Genomic DNA, 23,455 nt, shown 5'->3' on the forward strand with positions numbered 1-23,455 from the left:
TCAGGTCTTCCTGATTCCAAGCCCATCATTCTATCTATCCATTGAACCATTTAGCTGCCCTGGTTTTACCAGGAGCTGGACAAAATGAAAACCCTGTGAAACTGTGCTTTGTCTAGGCACAAGAGAGTTTAGCAAAAGTGATTAGAATTATGTGAAAAGTTTAGTATACTGACTCCATGGCAACTTTTCAGTGGCCTCACTCTAAAAGAATTTGTTAATCACCTGCACTGGGTGGCAGAGTGGATGGAGCCCTGGGTTTGGACTTAGGAAAGTATGAGTTCAAATCTGACCTTAGATATTTACTGGCTGTGTGACCCTGGGCAAGGCACTTACCTTAGCTTGCCTCAGTTCCCTCTTCTACAAAATGGGGATAATTATAGCACCTACCTTCCAGGGTTGTTGTAAAGATCAAATGAGATAGCCATTGTAAAGCACTTTGCACAGTACCTGAAACATAGTAAGTGCTATATAAATATTAGCTATTGTTATTACTAAGATGTAACAAAAAATGGAAACATTCCATGCTCTCAAAGATCTTCTACCCTAAAAGGAGAGACAGCATTTATTGGCAAATACAGAATAAATAACAGGGAATGGGGCAGCCAGGTGGCCCAGTGAGTAAGAACACCAGCCCCAGAGTCGGGGTAACCTGGGATCGAATCTAGGCTCTGATACTTAGCATCACACCCAGAAATAACTGGCCGTGTAACCTTGAGCAAGTTACTTAACCCCAATTGCTTTAAAAATAAATAAATAAATAAAAGGGGAGGACAGAGAGGGCACTGCTAAGTGGGAGGATGAGGAATTACCTCATGCAAAAGGTGGTGTTTGACCTGCATCCTGAAGAAAGAAAGGGATTCCCTGAGGGAGGAGGGAAAGGGAAAGCATTTCTGATGGGGAGGACAGCCAATGTAAGGGCATGGAGATAGGAGATGGGACAGAGTAAAGACCAACTTGGTTGGGTCAGAATTAGAACAGAGGAATGATATGTGATGAAATTGCAATATTGAAACCAAGTTCTGAATAGCTTTAAAAATCTCAAAAAAATTTCTGTCTTTTCCTAGAGGCAATAAGGAGCTATTGGAGTTTATAGAATAGGAAAGTGACACAGTAGGATCTACGCTTAAGGAAAATGACTTTGGTAGTAGTGTCAAAGACAGAGTGGAGTGGGGAAAGATTTGAGGCAGAGAAATCAATTAGGTAGCTATTACAGAAGTCTGGGAAAAGGAAGAGGGCTTGAATTAAGGTACTAGCTATGGGAGTAGAGAGTAGTTGAAAGCAAGGAATGTAGGGGTAGGAAAAGCAAGATTTGGCAATCAATTGGACAGGGGTGGGGGTTATGTGAGTTGAGGATAAGTTTAAGGTTAAGATTAAGATTTGCTAAATGGGGGTGACTAGTGGTGAAGTGAATAAAGCACCAGCCCTGGAGTCAGGAGGACCTGAGTTCAAATCCGTCCTCAGACACAACACACACACACACACACACACACACACACACACACACACACAAAACTAGCAGTGTGACCTTGGGCAAATCACTTAACCCCAATTGCCCCTCCAAAAAAAAGCCAAAAAAAAAAACATCCTTCCTTAAAAAAAAAAAGATTTTCTAAATGGCTGTTGCAGAAAGGTAATGAATTCTGTTTTGAACATGGGAGCTTGGGGTATGTTTGGATCATCCCATTTGAAATGTCTAAAAGGCATTTGATAATTTGAGATTGAAGCTCAGGAGATACTTCAAGTAGATATCTGTGACTTGTGAGTTCTCCATCTAGAAGTGACAATTAACATCATGAGTTCTGATGAAGTCACTAAGTAAGCATGCAGAGAGAAGAGAAGAGAGCCTAGGGAAGAATGAATAGTCAGATATGTAGGAGAGAATCCAGGAGAGAGTAAAATATGTTGGGAAAACCTAGAAGGGTGAAAGGATCTGGGAAGAAAGAGAGGTCAACAATTTCAAATACAGCAGAGAGGTCAAGAATGGTAAGGGCAAAGAAAAGATCATCCACCATTGGTGATTAGGAGAACCTCGATACCTTTGGAGAGAGCAATTTTGGTTGAGTAATAAGGTTGGAATGTAGATTGCAAAGTTTTCAGGAGTGACTGAGATGAAGTGAAGGCTACCTTCAGACAATTTTCCCCCCTGGGGAGCTTTGTCTGAGAAAGGGAGGAAATACAGGATAACAGCTTGAGGGGGGTTGTATTGTCTACTGAGGCTTGTTTAAGGATGGGTAGACTTGGCCATGTTTGAAGGCAATAATAAGGGAAAAAGTAGATAGAGATTGAAGATGAGAGTGAGGGGTTGATTGAGGGGACAATCTACTGGAGAAAACTGTCAAGATGAGATCAAGGACATACATAGAAGGGTTAACCTTGGCAAGGAGAAGAGCCATCTCGTTATGGGGTTATAGTCATAACCTAACATGTAATCATGTTAGAAGGTCCAGGAATGGATTGAAAGGATGCTATCAGAAGGTGTTTCTGTCAAATGGGAAACTCTTCTAATTCTTTACATGAAGAGTATCAACCAAGTTTACAGGGACAGTGAATTGCAAATTTGAAGATGTGCCACTTCCTTCCTTCCTTCCTCCCTCCCTTCCTTCCTTCCTTCCTTCCTTCCTTCCCTCTTTCCTTTTCTCCCTCTTTTTCTCTTCCTTTCTGTCTCCTTCCCTCCCTCTGTTCTTCCCTTCTTCCCTCCTTTCTCCCTTCCTTCTTACTCACCTTTCTTCTATTCTTCCTTCACTCCTTCCTCATTTCATTCATTCCTTTCTTTTTCTCATCCTCCCCTTCCTTTATTCTCTGTTTTGTTCCTTTATTGCTTTGTTCTTTCTGACTGTTCAAGGATATACACAACACAAACACCAAAACAGCTCACATTTGAATAATTTCCCTGTTTTACAAAAGTCAGCACAGCTCTGTGGACTGATAAGCCTGAAAAAGAGGGAGATTTTTTGACTACCCATGCGCACATAGAGCCAGTGCTTTTCTAAAGCAACTCAGGGCTGAAAACTGCTACTGAGTTTGACTTCTCATTCAGTCCCTTGCCCACAGTTCCCTTTATTGTTCCATGATATGGGAGCTGCTGAGGTTGGTGGGTTTTTTTTTAATTCTGTTTTGAAGACTCTCTTGCTTATAGTAAACCCAAATATTTTCCTCAGTGATTTGATTTGCAAGGTACAGGAATAAAACATGAGGCACCTGTTGCCAGTACATCATAATTAGTTCATAATCACTTTGATGGTAAGCCCCTAGAGCAGCCACAGCTTTTGTTTTTGCAGTGGTCCCAAGCACCCTGTCAGGGCTCTGACAAATAATAACAATTAATTACACCTGTAAATGTGCCAACTAAATTGGGAAGAAGAGTTAAAGGCCTAATTACCTTGTTTAGCACTGAAGAGCACAAGTGGTGAAGAAGGCTTTGAAAATGTTAGCTAATTGTTGTGGCAGCAACCATTATTCTCTTTGATTTACCAAAGGAGAAAATGGAGATGCCGAGAAGAGAATTGGCCCTTCCCAGACCAGCGCCTCTGTCCAAGAGTTGAGAGCAAAAGAGAAGACCAACCTTGACACTACCTCCCAGTTATGAAGGCCAAAAAGGGGTTTAGGCTCTTGCTCCACTCAGTAATGCTGGGAGAAGAGGAGCCTCCAAAACTATTCTTCAAAAACAATTTTGGTGGTCTGAAAGGAGGGAACTAGGAAGCATCAAAGTACAAGTCAGAGGTGGGGAAGCTGCAACCTTCAGGCCACATACAGCCCTCTAAAGCCTCAAATGCAGCCCTCTGACTGAATTCAAACTCCATAGAAAAAATTCCCTTAAAAAAAGGATTTTTTTCTGTGAATTTTATGTCTATGCAGTTTAAGGGCTGCACTTGAGGACCTAGAGGGACACATGTGGCCTCAGGGCTGCAGGCTCCCCACCCCTGGTATAGGGCAACTCAATTTCTGTACTGGTTAAATCCAAAGAAAGAAGTCTCTGGACCCTTCTCTTTACAAGCAGTGTAACATTTCTATACAGCAAAAGTCTTCACAATAAGTCCATGTGATATTGTAAATAGACTTGTGAGCAAAGGAAAATCTCAACAAATCAGAAGGTGAGATAAATAAGGTTGTACTCTAGTTCACTAAAGTAATTACTCAATTTTCTCTATTAAGGCCTCTTTTATTGACCTTTCCCCACCTCTGCTAGGATGGCATTGAGATCACTAACTATACCCACACTCATTGCAAGGGTACATGGACTTAGAATGATTGATTCAAGCCTTGTGTTTTGCTGCCCTGTTGAGAAGTCTGATGTTCTCTGCTGGAATTCTTACCAAGAATCCATATTCTGTACCAGAACTATGAGTTTCTCACTGAACATCATTTCAAGAGTCTTGTGCATTCAGGATCTTTTGAATTCAGCAAAGATACTTGATTGAAATAGACCTAATAAACTACACACTTAAGGTTCTCCTTGAAAACAGCTATATATATATATATATATATATATATATATATCTACCTACTTCTAATATCCTATTTTGATGCTTCATCTTGACACAGAGGTGAAGGCTATAGAGGTGAAGGTTATGTTGGTAAAGTAAAGGCAAGGAGTGAGAAAGGATGGATCTAGAGAGGTGCTGTTTACCTTTAACTGGAAACCAACCTGAGCAAGCTCATTTAGAAAGGCTGATTAGAACATTGGATAGAGGGTGCTTAATTTTTTGGGAGATAACAGAAGCTTATGAAGACTGTCTACTAAGGAGTGAAAGTGAAACCTGTGCTGTAGAAAATCACTAGTTTTCTTTTTGAAGTTTTAAAATATTCATCTAGTACTCAGGATGAAAATATACATAGCTAAAAATTTTCCAGAATAATCAAAGATACCTGTCCCCTAAAGAACTTGGTATAGTTGGCCTTACCTCTAATTAAAAAATTCTAATAAAATATGTTTACAAAGAGCATATTTTTATTGAGTTTTTCTCATTGATGTTTGAGGGTATATTTGTTAAGGATCATTCAGAAGCCCCCACGCCTACAAACCACTGTCAATCCCAAGAGCCCTCCAAACATGGAAAAAGTGGCTCCTAATTTCTATACACTTAAACTAATAGAGGGCATCAGTTTCATTGACTTTCATTAGAGTCTGTCTTCCCTTTGTGTGCAGATGTATGGTATGCCATTTTCTTATATTTTGTGCTACCTTCTACCAAGTCCAAATAACTATAACCAAGGCCATTATTTAGCCCAGTGAGGTGGTGCCCTTCTCAAGGAAGGAGATCAGCTTCTTAGTTCACTTCATGGAATTCAAGAGGCAGACCTTTATTTAGCATCTATGATATTCAACACCAAGGCATATAGCATGGCACTTTTAAGACCTAGATTCAAATACTGCTTCTGATTCACGCTAGCTATGGATGACCATGGTTAATTCATTTAACCTCTCAATGTTCCTGAACAGCTCTATAAGACTATAAGATAAAGATGACTTGAAGATTTTGACTTGTAGGGCAAGTTTTGAATTGTTCTATCGAAAAGCATTTATTAAGTCCTCACTGTGCTCATCACAAAGTAAAAATTAAATAGTCCTTAGTCTCAAGGAGTATGCATTCTATTGGAGGAATAATGTGTTTAAATATAATTAGGTATAAGGTAATTTCAGAGGAAAAGGGGGTGCTGACTAGCTGCTGGGAGGATGATGAAAGGCCTCATATAGGAGGTGTCCTTGAGCTAATCTTAAGTTGTTGACTCTTTTTTCATTATTCTCTTGCATCCCTCTCATTTATTTTCCCTTTTTTTCTTGTATATCTCTTATTTGATTTTTAAAATCCTTTTTAAGATCTCCCAGGAGGACATTCTGGATTTGAGACCAATTCATTTTTCTCTTTGAGGCTTTGCATGTGGATGTTTTGATATTTGTTGTTCTTTTCTGAGTTTGGATTTTATCTTCCCTGTCACCATACTAGCTCGCTATGGTCAGGTTTGCTTTTTTTCTTTTTGCTCATTTTCCAGTTTTTTTTTTTTTTACTTTTAAAGTTGAGCTCTACTCCTGGGATACAGGGGTCACTGTCCCAAGCTTCTTGTGCCAGGGTCAAGGACCTAGTCTGGTTTTTTGCTCCTGGGGCTCCACGGCTGGCAGTTTGCCTGCTGTGCTGGGGCTGGAGGTTTCACATCTGGCCAGTTGAGTGGCTGGCCTGCTGAGGCAGGCCCACAGGGTCTCAGTTACTGATTTGTGCTGGTACTAACAGCTTCCCACTGGCTTGCCTAGACACAGCCTATGCTGTGCTGTGCTCCCCTTTAACTCAAGTGAGACAGACTTATCCTGCAGTGTTAAGTTGTCTTCGGCTGGAAAATTGTTTCACCTTGCCCTTTCTATCACTCAGAATTCATTTTGAGGCTTATTTTAAAGTTGTTTCAAGGGAAAGTGGGGAGAGTTCAGGCAACTTCCTGCCCTTTCTCTGCCATTTTGACTCTGCTTCCCTTTGAGTTAATCTTTGAAGGAGATTACTGATTCTAAGAGGCATAAGTGAGGGAGGAGTGCATTCTAGGCATAGGGTAGAGAGCCTGTGCAAAGACATGGAGGTGGGAGATGGAATATGATGGTGAAGGGTAGCAAGTTTTTATGTAACAGTAAGTGCTCTGATCCAGAAGTTCCTTATGCCCTTGAAATTAACCCCATCCCCACCAAAAATATTCTAAGCACTGGTTATTTAGTAAGACATACTCTGCCCTTATTGGTTATATATTCTAATCAGGGGTGATATTACACATATTTCCTATTTTGTAGTAGAAGTTTGTATACTTATCACCAAGTATATAAGTACATATGTGGAGCTTGAGTAAGGAAATATAAGTTCTGACAATGGAAATCAAGGAAGATTTCATGGAGGAGGTAACATTTTGACAGGATCTTGAGGAAGGATAAGATTTTAGTGGAAGGAGAAAATGGTTGGAAGCAGAGGAAGATTATCCAAATAAAGGTAATGGTGTGAACAATTTACATTGTTAAATACCTGTTTAGGACTTTATTTTGGTTTTGGTCTATACCACAGATAAATCCTCCAAATAACTGTAGTGCAATAATAATTTGCCTCATGTCCACACTGGGTTTTTAGTGAGTAATCTACCAGTAGTACTTTTTCCCTTAAAAATCTCAGTGACTTAGGGATATGGTCTGGAGGGTGAGAGGAGGATCCCTGAAGATAGAGAAAGCGGGAACTTTAACAGCTGGTACTAATAAAGATGCAGAAGCAATGTAGTATGGGAGAAAGATCATTGTATTTAATGGCAGAGTCATTCCCTTGTGACTTTGGACAAGCTCCCTGAGTTTAAATTTCCTAATCTGTTACCAAGACTACAGATTTTAGAGAATTGTTCTGAAGATAAAATGAGATTGATATAAATGTATGTAATGTGAAAATGTATATAGTGTGTACATGATATGTATGTATGTACATATATTTATACACAAACATATATTTATATGTAAATACATAAATGCAACATATAAACCTATGTGTATGTACAAATTATATACATGTATGTAAATATGTTTATACACATTTATATGTAAATATATAAATGCTATACATACACGTATGTATACATGATATATAAGTATGCAAATATGTTTAGAAATAACCACATATTTATATATAAACAAATGCATATGTATACATACATCATATGTAAGTATGTAAATATATTTATACATAAACATATTTACAAATAAACATACAAATACTATATAGAAATGTGTATGTACATATAAATGATTTGTGTGGATAGATGTGCATATACATATATATCTATATAATCAGAATGTAATAGTGATAGAATAGCATGATGTAGTAGAAAAATGGGCAGAGTTAGTAGATATTCAGATTCAAATCCTGTGTCTAAAAGTTCCTAGATATTTGACGTTGGTCAAGTTTTCAGCTCCTCAGAGTTTTAATTTTCTTATCCATAAAAAGGAAAATGATATTACCTATAATAGTTACTGTACGGACTGTTGTAAGAATCAAGTGACATAAACTATGTAAAGTGTTTTGTAAACTATAAACTGCAACATATGTATGTATACATACATATCTGTATGTCAGTTGTTACCATCATCATCATTATTATTACTATTATTCTACTACTATTAAAAATGAAAAATTTGTAAAAAATCCTATAACACCAGAGCAAAAAGTTGGAAGGCTTTCCCTTTACTTACACTTGTCAATCAGGAATGTCTATTATTAAAGACTCTCCTTCCTGTTAAAGTGATTTGATGTCCTTTAAGATTCATCTCAAATATTATATTCTCTAGGATACATTTCCTAGTCTCTAAACTGCTAGTGACTTCTCTAAGATTACTTTCCATCTTCTTTGTATATAACTTGTATATACTTAATTATTTAATGTTCTTTTTCATTAAAATGTAAGCTTCTTGAGGGCAGGGTCTGGATTTTTGCCTTTATTTGTATTTCTACCATTTAGCATAGTGTTTGGTACATAGCAAGTGCTTAATAATTGCTTGTTGACTGACTTTTTTTTTTAGACTGGTTCAAAATACTAGTGGGAAGGGGCATTCATTACTATTTGTTCTTTTTTCATATGACCCTTGGTATGGTCCTGTCTCTGCTACTGATGTTTCTTCTTTCTAGAGGAATAATGAAAAAAAATTGTTTATGAAACACCTTGAATTAACTTGGAGGAAAAAAGAAGAAAAACTTGGAGGAGAAAAAAGTCAGGGTATTTCCAACTGCCTGTTGCTAAGCAGCTGTTATTCTTTTGCTGTTGACATCAAGACTTGGTATTTCTCTGCTGTTAAATGGAATCCGTGTTTTTTGATGAAGACAACAAGGAAATGTGATGATTCGGGGTATTTTTTGGCTTGTTTTGTAGTGGTGTTGGATTTCTGATTCCCCTCCTTGCTGTGATGGAAAGGATTCTATGCTTTATAAGCAAGATGTTAGCCTTGGAACCAAAGCCAGGTTTCAGCCCTTTAAAGAATGAATTATGATTTCCCTTAGAATGATAAAAATGGTATATGTGGTTACTCATGCTAAGCCTTTTCCATCAGACACTCTCATTCAGTGAAACTAGATTGAGTTCACTTTATCCAGCATATAGAAGGGGCCCACTTTATTGCCACACTGGCCTTCCAGAAGTATCCTTATTCAGTTCAATTCGACAAACAATTATTAAGCTCCTCTACTCAAAAAACCCTGTGCTAGGCACTGCAGATACACACACAAAAGGTACAGTCCTTACCCTCACAGAGTTTACATTCTACAAGGAAGACATACAGTGGAGAGAGTACTGAGCCTAGAGTCAGGAACTCATCTTCATGAGTTCAAATCTGGCCTCGGATACTTAATAGCTATGTGATCCTGGGCAAGTCACTTAACCCTGTTTGCCTCATTTTCCCCATCTGTAAAATGGATGGAGAAGGAAATGGCAAACCATTATAGTATCTATGCCAAGAAAACCCCAGAAGGGGTCATGGAAGTAAGATATAACTGAAAAGCTACTTAAGAACAACAAGGAAGAGGAGGAAGCGATATGCTAATTACATACAACTAAGGAAATTATATATACATGAACATATATGAAAAAGTACATACATTGTGTTTATGCATATATATATATACATACATATATGTGTGTGTGTGTGCATGTGACAGTACAAAAACTTGAGAGCGATCAAGAAAGGCATCAAATAAGTGGAATAATTTGGGCTGAGCTTTGAATGGAGCTAAGGATATTAGGAAGTAAAGGTGAGAAGAGAATACAATCCAAACTTAGGGATGACTTATGTAAAGACACGAAGGCAGGAGATGGGTGGTCATGTATGGGGACAGCTAGCAAGACAGTTTAACTGGGGCATAGAGGACATAATGGGTATATATTATTAAATAACATGGCTAGGTCAGTGAATGCTAAGATAAGGAGCTTGCATTTCATTCTATACTCAATAGGGCTGCACTAAAATTGGAGGATGACATTGTCAGATCTGTGTTCTAGGAATATCAAAATGGCAGCTGAATGGAGGATGAATTGGAGACACAAGATATTGGAGGCAGAGAAGCCAATAGGTAGCCGTGTGTGTGTGTGTGTGTGTGTGTGTGTGTGTATGTGTGTGTGAGTACATGTGAACTAGGCTGGAGTGAAAGGGACAAATTCAGAAGGTGATGTGGTAATAGAATCAAAATGACTTGGCAAATGATTAAGCATGGGACCTCAGGGAGAGAGAAGAGACAATGATAATTCCAAGGTTAAGAGCTGGAATGGTGGTACTAGCAATAAAAGTAGAGTATTATGGAGAAAGTTCTCTTTTTGTCAATTATGAATATGAGATGCTAATACAATGTCTAGCAGACAGCTAGTGATATAGAATTGGAACTCAGGAGAGGGATTACATAGTATTCATATGCATAGTACTGATAATGAAGCTATGGGGTACTGACAATATCACCAAAGAAGACATAATTTTTTCATTTATGGTGAAGCTCAGATTTGTAGTGTAGGTCACCTTGGAATACATCTTAAGCTCTGTTGTTCAATGTGTGCATGATAATATGTGGAATATATTATTCCATTCCCTTCTGCTGTTTCTGGTGGGTATAGAGTAATCTTGTGTTATTCAAATTTTCTTCTCTTTATGTTTGAAGGTCTTTCTCTTATTCATTTGCAAAATTTGTTGTCAGTGGAAATAAACCAATATGGTTCTTTGAATTTTCAGGATAGTTTTTTATTGTTGATGTTTTTTCCCCCAGGAAGTGATCTGTGGATGCTTTTGACTGGCATTTATCCTCCGTTTTTAGAAGTTCTGGAGTTTTCTTGTATTATTTCAAGCATTGTGAGATTCTGTTTTTTTTTTCAACTTGTACTGTTCTTCTGAGAGATCTATAATCTAGCACTAAGCACAGTGCCTGGCATATAGTAAGTTAGTAATGACTGTTTATTCAATGACTTGAACAAGTTGTTGCTTTGGATCCTGCCTTCAAGATCAGTATATTTTGCTTGAATGTAAGTCATTCTTTCCTTTAATGTTAGTGTTTTTTGTGCCTCTTCTTTCAGATTTCTCTTCATTTCTATGTATTTGTGTTCCCAAACAGTTATCTTCTCTTTCATGTCTTTGGTAAGATTTACCACTGGGATTCAATTTTTTTTCCTGCCATTTGTTTCTATTGTGCCAGTCATAAATTCTGCTCTTACCATTCTCACTTCTCTTTTAAGACATCCATGAACATCTTGTTATGATTTCATGCTTTAAAATTCACAGGGTCCTGTGCTTCATGAGGTGATTTATTGTCCTTCATCTTTCAGTACTTACAGATGTTTGAACTCTGTCCCTGATCTAGAAGCCATTTTTCCTTCCATAAATATTTTCCTAGTTGGTTGCTTCTGCTAAGAATCTTTAGTTGAGTTTTCTTACTCCTGAGAACTTTGGTAATTTTAGTCTTTTTCCTTAATTTCCCCTATTACTCATTTTCTGACTCCCTCACTTTTGATGATATTTTCTCTGTGGGCTGGATCACAAAGGGTCTCAGCCTCCTCTCATTCTGGGAAATTCATGGTTCACCAAGTTAAATATCTACCTCAGTGATTTCTAGGAGGATAGAACTGGCCATACATGGATGCCAGGCCCTCACAGTTCCTCACCTATGTGTCTTGGCCCCAGTTCCTGTAGGGGCCTGTAGCTCCTCTTTGGGTTTCAGGCAGCCTCTCTGAGTTCATGTCTGACATAACAAGATACAGAGCAATCAGTGATATGTGCTGATCTCATCTGTAGTCAGGGCTCCCTAACTTCTGGGAAGTGCCGAGGCGCCCAGACTGTGTGCTGTCACGCAATATACCCTGTTTCCCTGAGATTATCTCTGGGACTAAGGGTTAATGTGCAGGAGTATGCAAGCTGTTCTGCACACAGCCTCCCTGTTCTCTGATTGGCCCCCAACTTTCCCTCATGAGCTGTCCATGAGCTCTGCAAGTGCACTTTGGGGATTTAAGGGCTCAAGCATGAGAGGGCAAGAAGGAGGGAGAAATGTAACAACACGCCTGTCCTGCCAATAAAGCTGTACCTCTTTCCATTTCCACTGACTCAACTTCTCCTTTATGAGACCATGCGGGACATGGCCGAGGACCTGGAAAAGGTATGACTCAGCTAGAAACCTTGGGGTCACAACAAGTTCCTTCCATTCCCCAGTTTTCTGGCTAAGTTTTATATAGAGTGCTACCTCTTTTCAGGGCTCTTTGCTATCATACTTTTTGCAAATTTCTGCCATTTTGGATCTCTACAATATTAGGGGCAAGAGAAAACCATCGAGTTCTGATGCAAGCATTTGGTTGTGTAGATCTACTTTCAAGAAGGTGGTGGGGAGAGAATTTTGAGTGAGTTTTTTAGGTGCTGATAATTTGCCTTCTCTGCTGTTAATTCATTGAGGTTTTTTTTAAACCTTCTTTGGTTACTTCATGCCCTAGGCCATGAAGACAGTTGAAATTGCTTTATATCTGATGCATAATTCATTTTGGAAAAGTTTGGAAGGTCATGAATATCAGAGAGAATGTCTGGTCTTTAATCTTGTTGGTCTCATGACTTGGAAGTCTTTTTTATAGGGAAAGAGTTTTTGTCTGGGAGTCAAAAGACCTGAGTTCTATTCCTGTTTTTTTTTTTTTTTCTGTCTCTTAAGCTTTTTAAACCTCATATTTCTCATTTTTAAATATGGAGATTTGAGGCGGCCAGGTAGCACAGTGAGTAAGAGCACCAGCTCCAGTGTCAGGATGACCTGGGGATCGAATCCCGGGCTCAGACACTTACCATCCACCCAGAAACACCTGGCCCTGTAACCTTGAGCAAGTTACTTAACCCCAATTGCTTAGGGGCGGTCAGGTGGCTCCACGAGTAAGAGCACCAGCTCCAGTGTTGAGATGACCTGGGGATCAAATCTGGGCTCAGATACTTAGCACCACACCCAGAAATAACTGGCCATGTAACCTTGAGCAAGTTACTTAATCCCAATTGCTTAAAAATTAAATAAATAAATGTGGAGATTTCCAGGTAATTTCACCTGATACTAGGTGATATTTAAAATCTCATTTACCTCTAATATTTTATTAGTACAGTATGTACTTAATAAATGCTGGGTGATTTGAATTTCTCTATAATCTTAGAGTACAGGAAATGACTCTTCTCTGCTTAGAAGCAGTGCTCCTTTGGAATCTCAAGCATTTTACCTTTGAGATATCACAAGAACTTCCAACATGCATTTCATCAACTCCACTATCAAGCCTATAAAATCATGCCTTAAATCTTGTTACTAAATTAATTTGGGCTCATTAGTCCATGTGTATTTTGAGTTACATGTTCTTTTATTTGGAAATAATGGCAGAACTTGAGGTTTAATTGATATTTGGCCTCGTTTTAAATACTGTTTACCAAGTTGGAGATGTGTTGCTATCTAAGCCATTCAAATACACTTTGAAAGGGCAGGCCCGACACAAGCCTGCTTTGATAAAAAAAGATTTCAGGATTCTTCAAATTCTTTTAGAAAGTACCTCAGCTGACAGCTGGCTTTTCGTGATATTTTAAAGAGGATATAATGAGCATGAATGACAGTGTGCACGATGCAGCTTTTCTTTCCCTAAGTTGACTGCTATATCTTGCATTTTTTTTTTTGAGTTTCAAATATCTAGTCGTCTTAACCACTCTTATTCAAAAATCTGATCTTCTTGTATGGTTCGTGCATGTGGCTCATATTTATTTGAATAATCTGTGAGTTAACAGTAAAGTATATTTAATCATCTAACCCTTTGTAAGATGGAACTTTTATCATCTGAAATGTGTCAGCATTTTATTTCAGGAACAGATGTCCGATTGTATCATGTATTCACAACATTCTAAACAATCACTGGGTGTATTCTCTGTGTGTAGGGGCAGGGGTTTAGAATTAGCTCTAAAGGGTTATGGAAAGACAAACTTTTAGTTTAATGTCAGAAAGAACATTTTTAACAATTTAAATGGAAGGGGCTGCTTTGTGAAATTCTCAGGCACTGGAGTGTTCAAGCAGAAATTGGGTGACTGCTGATCCAGGGATATTGTGAAAGATATAAGAGGTTAGAATAGATGATTTCTAAGGTTTCTTCCAAAGATTTTGTGATTCTATGACTACTTAGACATGATTTTTCATTTAGGCATAACAATAGTTGTCTTAAATTAAAAACATGGGTGGGATGCACCATGAGAACAGTAGATTAGATCAGGAGGCCCAAATTTGATTAGCCTGGAAGGCTTTTAACATATTTAAAATCCAAAAGTATCCTTGGCTTCTTTGTGAGGCTTTGACCATAATCACATGGAAGTTATGGTTCTCCATCCAATTTACTATTGAATGAATCAATGAATTAATGAAAACGTATTCAGTCAGTGCTTACCAAACTTTACAAAGCTAATATTGTATAGACAAGGTTTGCCTCTGATTTCATGATGGCCAACATATTTTTGGGTTTTGGCATTAATTTATTGGAAACTGGGTCTGTTTTGATAAACATTTCACAAAAACTTCCTCATGATATGGTGACTCCTGAGGGCTCTTTGCTATCAGATTACAAACTGGAAACTGACAAGGGTTTAACTATGGACCAATGCATCTGTCATAGGAATTACAGACTAACTAAATTTGCATAGGTTCATAACCAGACGGTTGGAAAAGATGATAAATTGAGGAGAGTTACAGCAACTTATGAAGACTGTCTATTGGGTATGAGGATGTTTTGTTCTGTGTCACTTCAGGGAGAACCCATGTCACTGAAATTACTGATCTTTTGAAGTATAAAAAAATCTTAAGATTAAAATATGCATAGAGATAAAATTTAATCAAAATCTGGACAGCAACTAAGAAATTCCTTATGAGTAACTTTAACTCTGATGCCTTTTGGAGACTCACTAGTGTTTGGGGTGTGTTAGCCAAGGATCCAGAAGTACTTGTACCAAAATGCCCTAGGATTACATGAGTTTCTAAAGATGGCCTACAAGATAGGAAGTCTGTGATTTGTTACTCTTAGATTACCATTTTTGTAGAATTTCCAAAGTGGCCAATAGATCTCTTTCATCATTTTTTCTGTGTCTTGATACTTTCTAGTCCTTCCCTGGAAGTGGGTGGTGAAATGAGAGAATATGACTTGCATTTTTTCCACATTTTGTGCTTCCTTCTGCCAACTCTGATGAGCTTAATAGCCAGGGCTATATTCAATCAAGTTAAGCGTTGTTCATAACAAAGAAGAGTTAAGCAGAGTCTTAGAAAAGATCTTTTCCTCTTTCAATTGTTGAACTCCAATAAACAACTGTGTGACATTAGGAAATGATCCCTGAACCTCAATTTCCTCATCTGCAAAAATGAGGAGAGATTAAAATGTAGGTGATTTTTAAGATCCATCTTGGCACTAAACCTAGGGTCCTTTCAATTTCCCTCTGATCCAATGTTCAAACCCTCTGTACATGGGGAAGAGAAAAGAAATTCAAAGATGAATAATACATGGCTAAAACCAATATCTGTATCTATATCTACACATATACTTGTTTCTGTTTCCTTTAAAAATGCTAAATATGATGACACATTTTTTAATTCCACATTAGAGTCAATTAGGTAGCACAGTGGATACAACACTGGTACTTGAATTAGGGAAGATCTGAGTTCAAATCCAGACTGAGATACTTACTAGCTTTGTTTCTCTGGGCAAATCACTTAAATTCTATCTGCCCCAGTTTCCTCAACTGTAAAATGGGGATAATAATAGCATCTACCTTGCATGGTCATTGTGAGCATCAAATGAGATAATATTTGTAAAGCACTTAGCACAGTGCCTGACCCAAAGAAGGCACTTATTAAATGCTTTTCCCTCTAATATAACATAATCTATTTTGTACTATAGTTGTTTTTAGACATAGAGCCATTGAAGTCAAGAAGACTCATCTTCATGAGTTCAGATTCGGCTTTAGACTCTTATTAGCTGTGTGACACTGGGCAAGTCACTTAACCCTGTTTGCTTTAGTTTCCTCATCTATAAAATGACCTGGAGAAGTAAATGGTAAACCACTCCAGTATTTTTGCTAAGAAAACCCCAAATGGGGTCGTGGAGAGTCACATATAACTCAACAACAATTAAGTTTCACCTTCTAAGCTAGATTGTTAGCTAGCGAGGGTAGGCCAGTACCTAGCCTAGGTTTTACGTTTAGTAAATGCTTACTAAATTGAACAAAATTTTTTACTGTTCAGGTTCAAATTAGGAACATGTCTGAAATCCTCTATTTAAAGATGTTAGTTTGAAGAAATGGGCACTGGACCCCTGATTTCATTGGTATTGAGAATTCAGGGTTGAGGAAACACCCTCTGCCAATGTAGGTTGGAATCATTACTGAAAGAGAGTTGCCTTGCTTAGGGCCTCACAATGTCAGAGGTGGGATTTGAACCAGTAGTTCTGAGGCTTATTAGGTTATGATTTCACAAGTGACTACATTGTAGTGATCAAGTAGAAATTTCTGCCACCAAATTCAGCACTCTTTCCTCTCTTCTACCCCAGCTTTCATGTAAAGAAAATGTGCCCTAATTTGGCTTCCTGCAGAGGAATCTTAAAACAGCCCCACAAATCCGTGTTGAATTCTGCTGTAATTTGGACCGCTAATTTACTGCACACATTCCAGAGTCTGAACAAATTAAAATGAAACTAGTGAACACGCTCTACAACCTGTTATCCCTCTGTTCGTTTTTTTTTTTTTTCAGTCACATCCAACTCTTCATATCCCCATTTGGGGTTTTCTTGGCCGAGATGCTGGAGTGAGTCATCTCCTTCTCTAGCTCATTTTACAGGTGAGAAACTGAGGCAAACAAAATTAAGTGACTTGCCTGGGGTCACACACCTAGTAAGTGTCTGAGGCCAGATTTGAACTCAGGAAGATGAGTCTTCCTGACCCCAGGCCCAATGCTCTATCTACTACCATACCTAGCTGCCCCTGTTATCCCTCTAGTTGGGTGGAAAATAGAAATGTGACTATTAGATATTTGAGGGTATATTTAAAAGAAAAATCTTAATTCTGTCAGGATTATTAGAACAGGATGAATTTAAATCTGGCGTACAAACAAATATAAGCAAATGTAAGCAAAGAATGAGTTCTCTGATTAGAGGAAGTTACTGTGTTCAAACAGCAACCAGGCTCCCTGGATACTGAGGGAAAGGGTTTTCAATGTAGGTATGACTCCTGACTCATACTGATACATTCCTCTCTTTACTTCTAAAATTTAAAAGAAAGCCATTTTTCTCTAGCCCTACTCCCCATATTCCTGTTTTCATTATTGGATTAGTGAGCATTTAATTTAACAGTCATACATGTTACTGTGACTAAGGCTTTGAAGTCGGTGTAAAATCTACTATATGCCTAGCTTGGTGACTGCATTTGTATAAACAGCTCTGGATTATTCGTCTATCTGTAAGGCATCTTTCTTCTACCCAATGCTGCCAATTTGCAACATGGATCTGTTTCTTAAAACCCAATCATGGGTCCATGTTTCTTAAACTGAAATATTCTTTTTGTTTGTTTGTTTGTTTTTTCAAATACTTTATTAACTTCTGATTTACATCATTCATTTCCGCCAGATTTTGAGTTACAAATTTTCTCCCCGTTTTTGCCCTACCCACCGCCCCAAAATAGCAGTCCCACAGGATATCCCCTCCTCCAATCTGCTCTTTCCCATATTTTCTCCCATATCCCTTTCGACTTTTCCAGTAGGGCATGATGGATCTCTATGCCCCAGTGCCTGTATATCTTATTTCCCAATTACATGTAAAATAGTATTAATAATAGTATATATTTAAACATTTGATTTTAAAATTTTGAATTCCGGATTCATTCCTTTCTTCCCTTGTCACCCATCCTTACTGGGAAGATAAGCAGTTCAGTATAGGTTGTATATGTGTGGCTAATGCAAAACAATAACATAGTTGATATATTGTAAAAGACTGACTATATTTCCCTCCCTCCTATCCCACCTCCCACTTGTTCTATTCTCTACTTTGACCCCGTCCCTTTTCAAAAGTGGGTGCTTCCAACTTCCCTCCCCCACAGCCTGCCCTACCTTCTCTCACCCCCCTCTCATCACCTTCCACCCTACTTTCCTATAGGGTGATACCCTATTTAGTGTGTATTTCATTCCCTCCCCAAGCCAAATTCAATGGGACTAAGGTTGACCCATTCCCTTTTGTCTTCCTATTCTTCCCCTCAATTGTAACCATCTTCCCTTGCCTCTTCTATATGAGTTAGAAACTGAAATATTATTTTTTTACATTTTTTTTGCTTTTTGGAGGACAATTGGGGTTAAGTGACTTGCCCAAGGTCACACGGCTAGTTTTTGTGTTAAGCGTCTAAGGGCAGATTTGAACTCAGGTCCTTCTGACTCCAGGGCCAGTGCTCTATTCACTGCACCACCTAGCTGCCCCCAAACTGAAATATTCTTAAAAAAAAAAGACTTGATGGACAAGATGAATTATATACTGCTGACTCTAGATGGTCAAATAAGAACAGGCCCTAACCCTCAATTTGATTCTTGGGCAGAAAGTCCTGATGTCCGGTTTGTGGATAGTGGTGTAGCCACAACCAAGCACCATTTATACAATGTGGGATATTCATCTTTTAGTGGTATCCCATTTAATGATAGTATTATATTCTTGTGGTTAGTCTATTGAATCAGTCTATCATGATATAGACATCTTGGATGATCTCAGCAAATGGACAATGAGCTGGTCCCAGAATTGAATAGAGTTGGCAAGATTGTATTTGGAAAGCTGCAGCACATTAAATGGTTTTGGACTGCTCCCTGACAACACAAGCCCATTAAAAAAAATATTGATATTTTTTTTCTTTTGAAATCACTCTCATTTTCACTGTATCTTTCCCCCACTCTCATCCCATCCCCAGAGAGCTATCTCTTATAATACAAAAATTGTAAAGAGGGGAAAAAAACAATTCAGCAAAACTAACCAACATATAGAGAAAATCTACTGCAGTATTCCACACCCACGGTTCCCTACCCTTGCAAAGAAGTAGGAGGTGAGATCTTTTTTTTTTTTCTGTTGATGACCTTGTCAACTTCCATACATTTAATTATTATCTCTGTGCCAGTACTTCACAAATCTATAGACCCAGTCCTAATCTCTTCCCTGAGCTTTAGTCTCACATCTCCAGGTGCCTATTGGACATTTCAAACTGTATTGCAGTGATATCTTCTTATTTGCTAATACAATAAGTGAATAGTAACTCAACAGAATAGTAACTCAGCAGATTCCTGGAACATGTTGAAGCTAGGTAGGATACAGCTTTATCTTGCTGATTTCTCTTTGTCTAGTTCATTACATCTTGTTTCTTTAGCTTTTTATAGCATTTATCCTCCTTCATATGTTGTATCCCATTGAAGTCAATGGGGGACCGTGAAAATGTAATAGTAACCAGTACTCCTATAGCTCTTCAAAGTTTACATAGTTCTTTACAAATATCTCATCTGATCCTCAAAACAACCTCGGGAGGTCAGCATTTTTATTATCTCCATTTTGCAGATGAGAAAACTGAGCTTGATAGGTTGTGTGACTCACCCAGGGCCACACAGCTATTAAGTGTCTAAGGTCAGATTTGAACTGAAGACTTCCTGACTCCAAGTTCAGTACGCTATCCATTGTGCAGTCTAGCTGCTTCTTTTTGGGGACCAACCTTAATTATTATGAATTCATTAGCATTCAGTTTCAATTAATATTTCTATTGTATAAATTATTTTCCTGGTTCTGCTAATTTCACTTTGCATTAGTTTATGTGAGTCTTCTCATGGTTCAGTCTATTCCTCATACAGCATAGTAATACTCACATTCATGGGCCATGATTTGTGTAGCCATTTCTCAGTGAAAATCCTTTCCTTTTAATGCCAAAATTCTGGTGATGCTATCTAGTTGAAAATCATGGAACATCATCATATAAGAAGAAGCAAATTTACCGGCTCCTTAAAAGGCAATGGAAATGTGTGAGAGAGGCACGTTTGCAAGTCAGCACATCATTGGCTACACTTTGCACTCTTATTATAAAATGCATAAAAGCACAGAGAGACCATCAGTGACCTGAGAGACCATCGTTTTCCAGCTGAGGAAACTGAAGCCCAGTAAAACTAAATGATCTACTAGGGTTCTATAGGTGTTAAGAATCTAGAATACATATGGTTGGAAAAGGAAGGTCAATTGTAGCAAAAATGAGGGATAACCAATGGACTAATTAAATATTGCGATGATATTTCTAGAATACTAAAAGAACTGATGGAAGGCTTGGGTGTATCTTTCATGGAGGATTCATCAAAATACATGGAGAAGGGGAGCGTAGTGTGAGAAGATGTGGATGGATAAATTGTGGCCTCTACCAATGGAGAAAGTTCCCAGACCCATGAGAATATGGATCCACTGGACTAGGTCTTGTGGAAAAATATTTAGGATTTTTTTAATCCAGAAAAATACTAATAGAACATAAAAAAATTATTGAAAAGTGAGTGGACAAAGTTAAAGGCCCATTGTATGATTTTGCTTGGAAAAATAATAGTAAATCCAATAATTCATATTTGCTTATGTTAAGTAACAAAATTGAAACAAAGTTTAATTTTCTGTTCCAAAGGTGAAAAAAAATGTTTTTTTGGGGGGCAGAAACATAATGCTGATAATTTTAAAATTCTCTAACCTGAATAAGATCATTGCTTATCCAGAGCTCCCTATTCATGCCTGCAGTGTGTTATCCGTGTAAATGTCTTGTCAAATCAAAGTCCAGAGCTTTCTTGACATTTGAAGACTAAACATTCAGAATTGTAAAATTAGTCAATTGATTTTTTTAAATGAGAATATCTTGAAACAAAATGCCACAGGAATACTTTTAAAAATGTTTCTTAGTTGAAATGTGACTTGTGAAGTTCTCACATTAATGGCTTTTTGAGTTGCCATCAGTAAGAAACCATACTGGAAATTCCACCCCTCCCCCCCCAATCAGTTGTTAGTCCTGCACAGTGCTGTGCAGTCTTAACTTTAACTGCAAGAATATGAAAATTGACAAGTAAAAATATCATGTATACTGATTACTTTCAATTTCTACAACTTTTATTATTATAAATTTCATGTAATAGTACATACCTGTGTTTAAATTTCATTTCTTATTGTGGATTTCTATTTTTCCATGACAAAAATGAATAAAAATTCAAAGTTTCAAAATTAAACTGCTTACTAAAATGGTATAATAATATATCATTTTGGTGATCTGCCATAGATAATTTTTTCTTTTAAAAATATTACTTTTATTTTTCATAGAAAAAGTTTTTTTAATTAATCTGCTCATTCTACTACCTTCTCCTCCCAAAGGCAAATTTTTTAAGACCTTAAAAACCCTTAGATACATATCTACAAAGTCCAAAAAAAAAAAACCCAACAAATCCCTATATCAGCCATGACTGAAAATGCATGTCTCCTCATTTTAAGTTGTTTACTCCTCTATCAGGAATTGAATGGCATGTTTTGCCTTCTGTCTTTGCAATTATCAGAATTCTAAAGTCTTTCAAAGTTGTTTTTTTTTACAGAGAATTTAGATATTTTACTAGTCTCTAGTGTAGCTTAAGAAGCCAGTGAAGAAATTGAGAAGCAGGTAGATGAAATTACTTTCCCAAGGTCACACAGCTAGTCAGAGGGAAAATGGGACTCATACCCAGGTCTTTTTACTCCTAAGGCAGTATTCTTTCCACTATAAAATGGTGCATTCTTCTTGTTTTCAAAGATGGCAGAGTACATACTAATTGTGATTTTTCTCTAGCATTTACCAATCCCTCCTATCCATTCTCTCCACTATAGATTCTGTAATATTATGGAGCTAAAATTTCTTGGTAATAAGTTGTCTTGTTTTGGAAAAAAAATGCAAAACACAATAATCTCTAGCCAGTGGAAGTTAGACTAGCCAGTTCAGTTAGCTCTATTATGTTGTAAAGGAACAGAAATAAGCAGAATTTTCATTTTCCCAGGTGTTCTTAAAGGTGTTGCTTAAGGGATAGCACTAAACACCTGACTCTGGAGACTGAACTAAGGTTACCTTAGAACAAAAAAGGGGAAGAAAGAAAGAAAGAGAGAGAGAAAGAAAGAGAGAAAGAAAGGAGAAAGGGAGGGAGGGAGGAAGGAAGGAAGGAAGGAAGGAAGGAAGGAAGGAAGGAAGGAAGGAAGGAAGGAAGGAAGGAAGGAAGGAAGGAAGGAAGGAAGGAAGGAAGGAAAGAAGGAAAGGAAGAGTCATCCAGAGTAAAACAGTGCTTCACAGAATGAGGACTTTTCTGCAAGTGGAAACTTTGGTCTCTTTGAGGGTAGATAAAATAATGACTAGGAGGGAATAACCATTCATTTTCCCTTGGTGGCAATCATTCAGGAAATAGATATTTGGTATATTTGGCAACAGGCATTGGGGTCTCTAAAAGGAAAAGAGAGGTTCTCTACTTTGGCCACTCTAAGGAGGAGTTGCTATTAGACAGATGTTACTTACATGGCCTCAGTAGCAGGTAGTGTCTTTGCCTAGAGATTAAGCAAACTAAACTCAGATGCTAGCTGAGAACATAGGTGAAGAAACCTAGCCTTGTTGGAAAGTACACAGCCAACCTTGGTTGTTGTTCAGTCATGTGTAACTCTTCAGGACCTCATATGGGGTTTCCTTGGGAAAGATACTGCAGTACTTTGCCATTTCTTTCTCCAGTTCATTTTACAAATGAGGAAACTGAGGCAAATAGAGTTAAGTAACTTGCCCAAGGTCACACAGCTAGTAAGTGTCTAAAGCCAGATTTAAACTCAGGGAGATGAGTCTTCCTGACCCCAGGCCTGGCACTATCCACTGTGCCACCTAGCTGTCCCACAGCCAACCTTAACAAGTAGACTAGTGGATGTCTCAAGGCAAATTTTCCAATTCAGATTCATCTGAATTAGGGATGAGAGTAGGAATTCCATGTACCCAGCAACCTTCACTATAGGCAGCAAAATCAGAATCTATAAAGAATGGTACCCTAAATGAGGAAGACATTTCTACAGTAATCCTCAAAAGATTCTTCCTCTTTAGGTCCAGATAGGACTCATAGGAACCAGAAATAATAGCAGAAGGTAAATACAGCCTGAGGTCAGAAGGTATGATCTGGGGAGCCCAAAAGAAATTCTTCAGTTAAAGGACAGGGAAATAGCTACTGGAAGGGATTATGACTCATATTAGAGGTAAAGGCAATTTTTTCTTATTCTATAGAATAGCACCAGGAGTAGCCAGAAATAAGATGAAGGAAAGGAACCAGGGACTAGGCACTCTATAAGCCATGCCAACATTGGCAAAATGTTTGGCAAACTTAGAATTAGAAATCTTTCTCAACATCTCTCTCTCTCTCTCTCTCTCTCTCTCTCTCTCTCTCTCTCTCTC

At 37.9% G+C, this 23,455-nt stretch overlaps 1 protein-coding gene and 1 long non-coding RNA gene across 5 annotated transcripts in view; one reads left to right on the forward strand and one right to left on the reverse strand.

Annotated features, from left to right (window-relative positions):
• The window catches only part of HHLA2 (HHLA2 member of B7 family), a 93,565-nt gene that overhangs the window by 9,568 nt on the left and 60,542 nt on the right, over positions 1-23,455 (forward strand). Inside the window, exon 2 of one of the 4 annotated variants that reach the window (XM_069069809.1) lies at positions 16,746-16,832. The exons of 2 other annotated variants lie outside the window; for them this stretch is intronic. The gene's annotated coding sequence lies outside the window, so the exon portion shown is untranslated. Of the gene's footprint in view, positions 1-12,101; positions 12,123-16,745; positions 16,833-23,455 lie in introns of those variants that run through there. One more of the 4 variants, XM_069069811.1, reaches the window with a different exon arrangement.
• On the reverse strand, positions 1,629-22,067 carry LOC138147376 (uncharacterized). Its single transcript, XR_011164788.1, has 3 exons — positions 19,872-22,067; positions 15,036-15,457; positions 1,629-1,771 (listed from the first exon to the last, which is right to left on the reverse strand). It is a non-coding gene; the product is annotated as an uncharacterized lncRNA (long non-coding RNA).

Source organism: Petaurus breviceps, unplaced genomic scaffold (assembly GCF_028583685.1).
Source record: "Petaurus breviceps papuanus isolate PSGF00001 unplaced genomic scaffold, PetGlider_PUasm1.0 90792, whole genome shotgun sequence".
In the NCBI taxonomy this organism is placed as follows: Eukaryota; Metazoa; Chordata; class Mammalia; order Diprotodontia; family Petauridae; genus Petaurus; species Petaurus breviceps.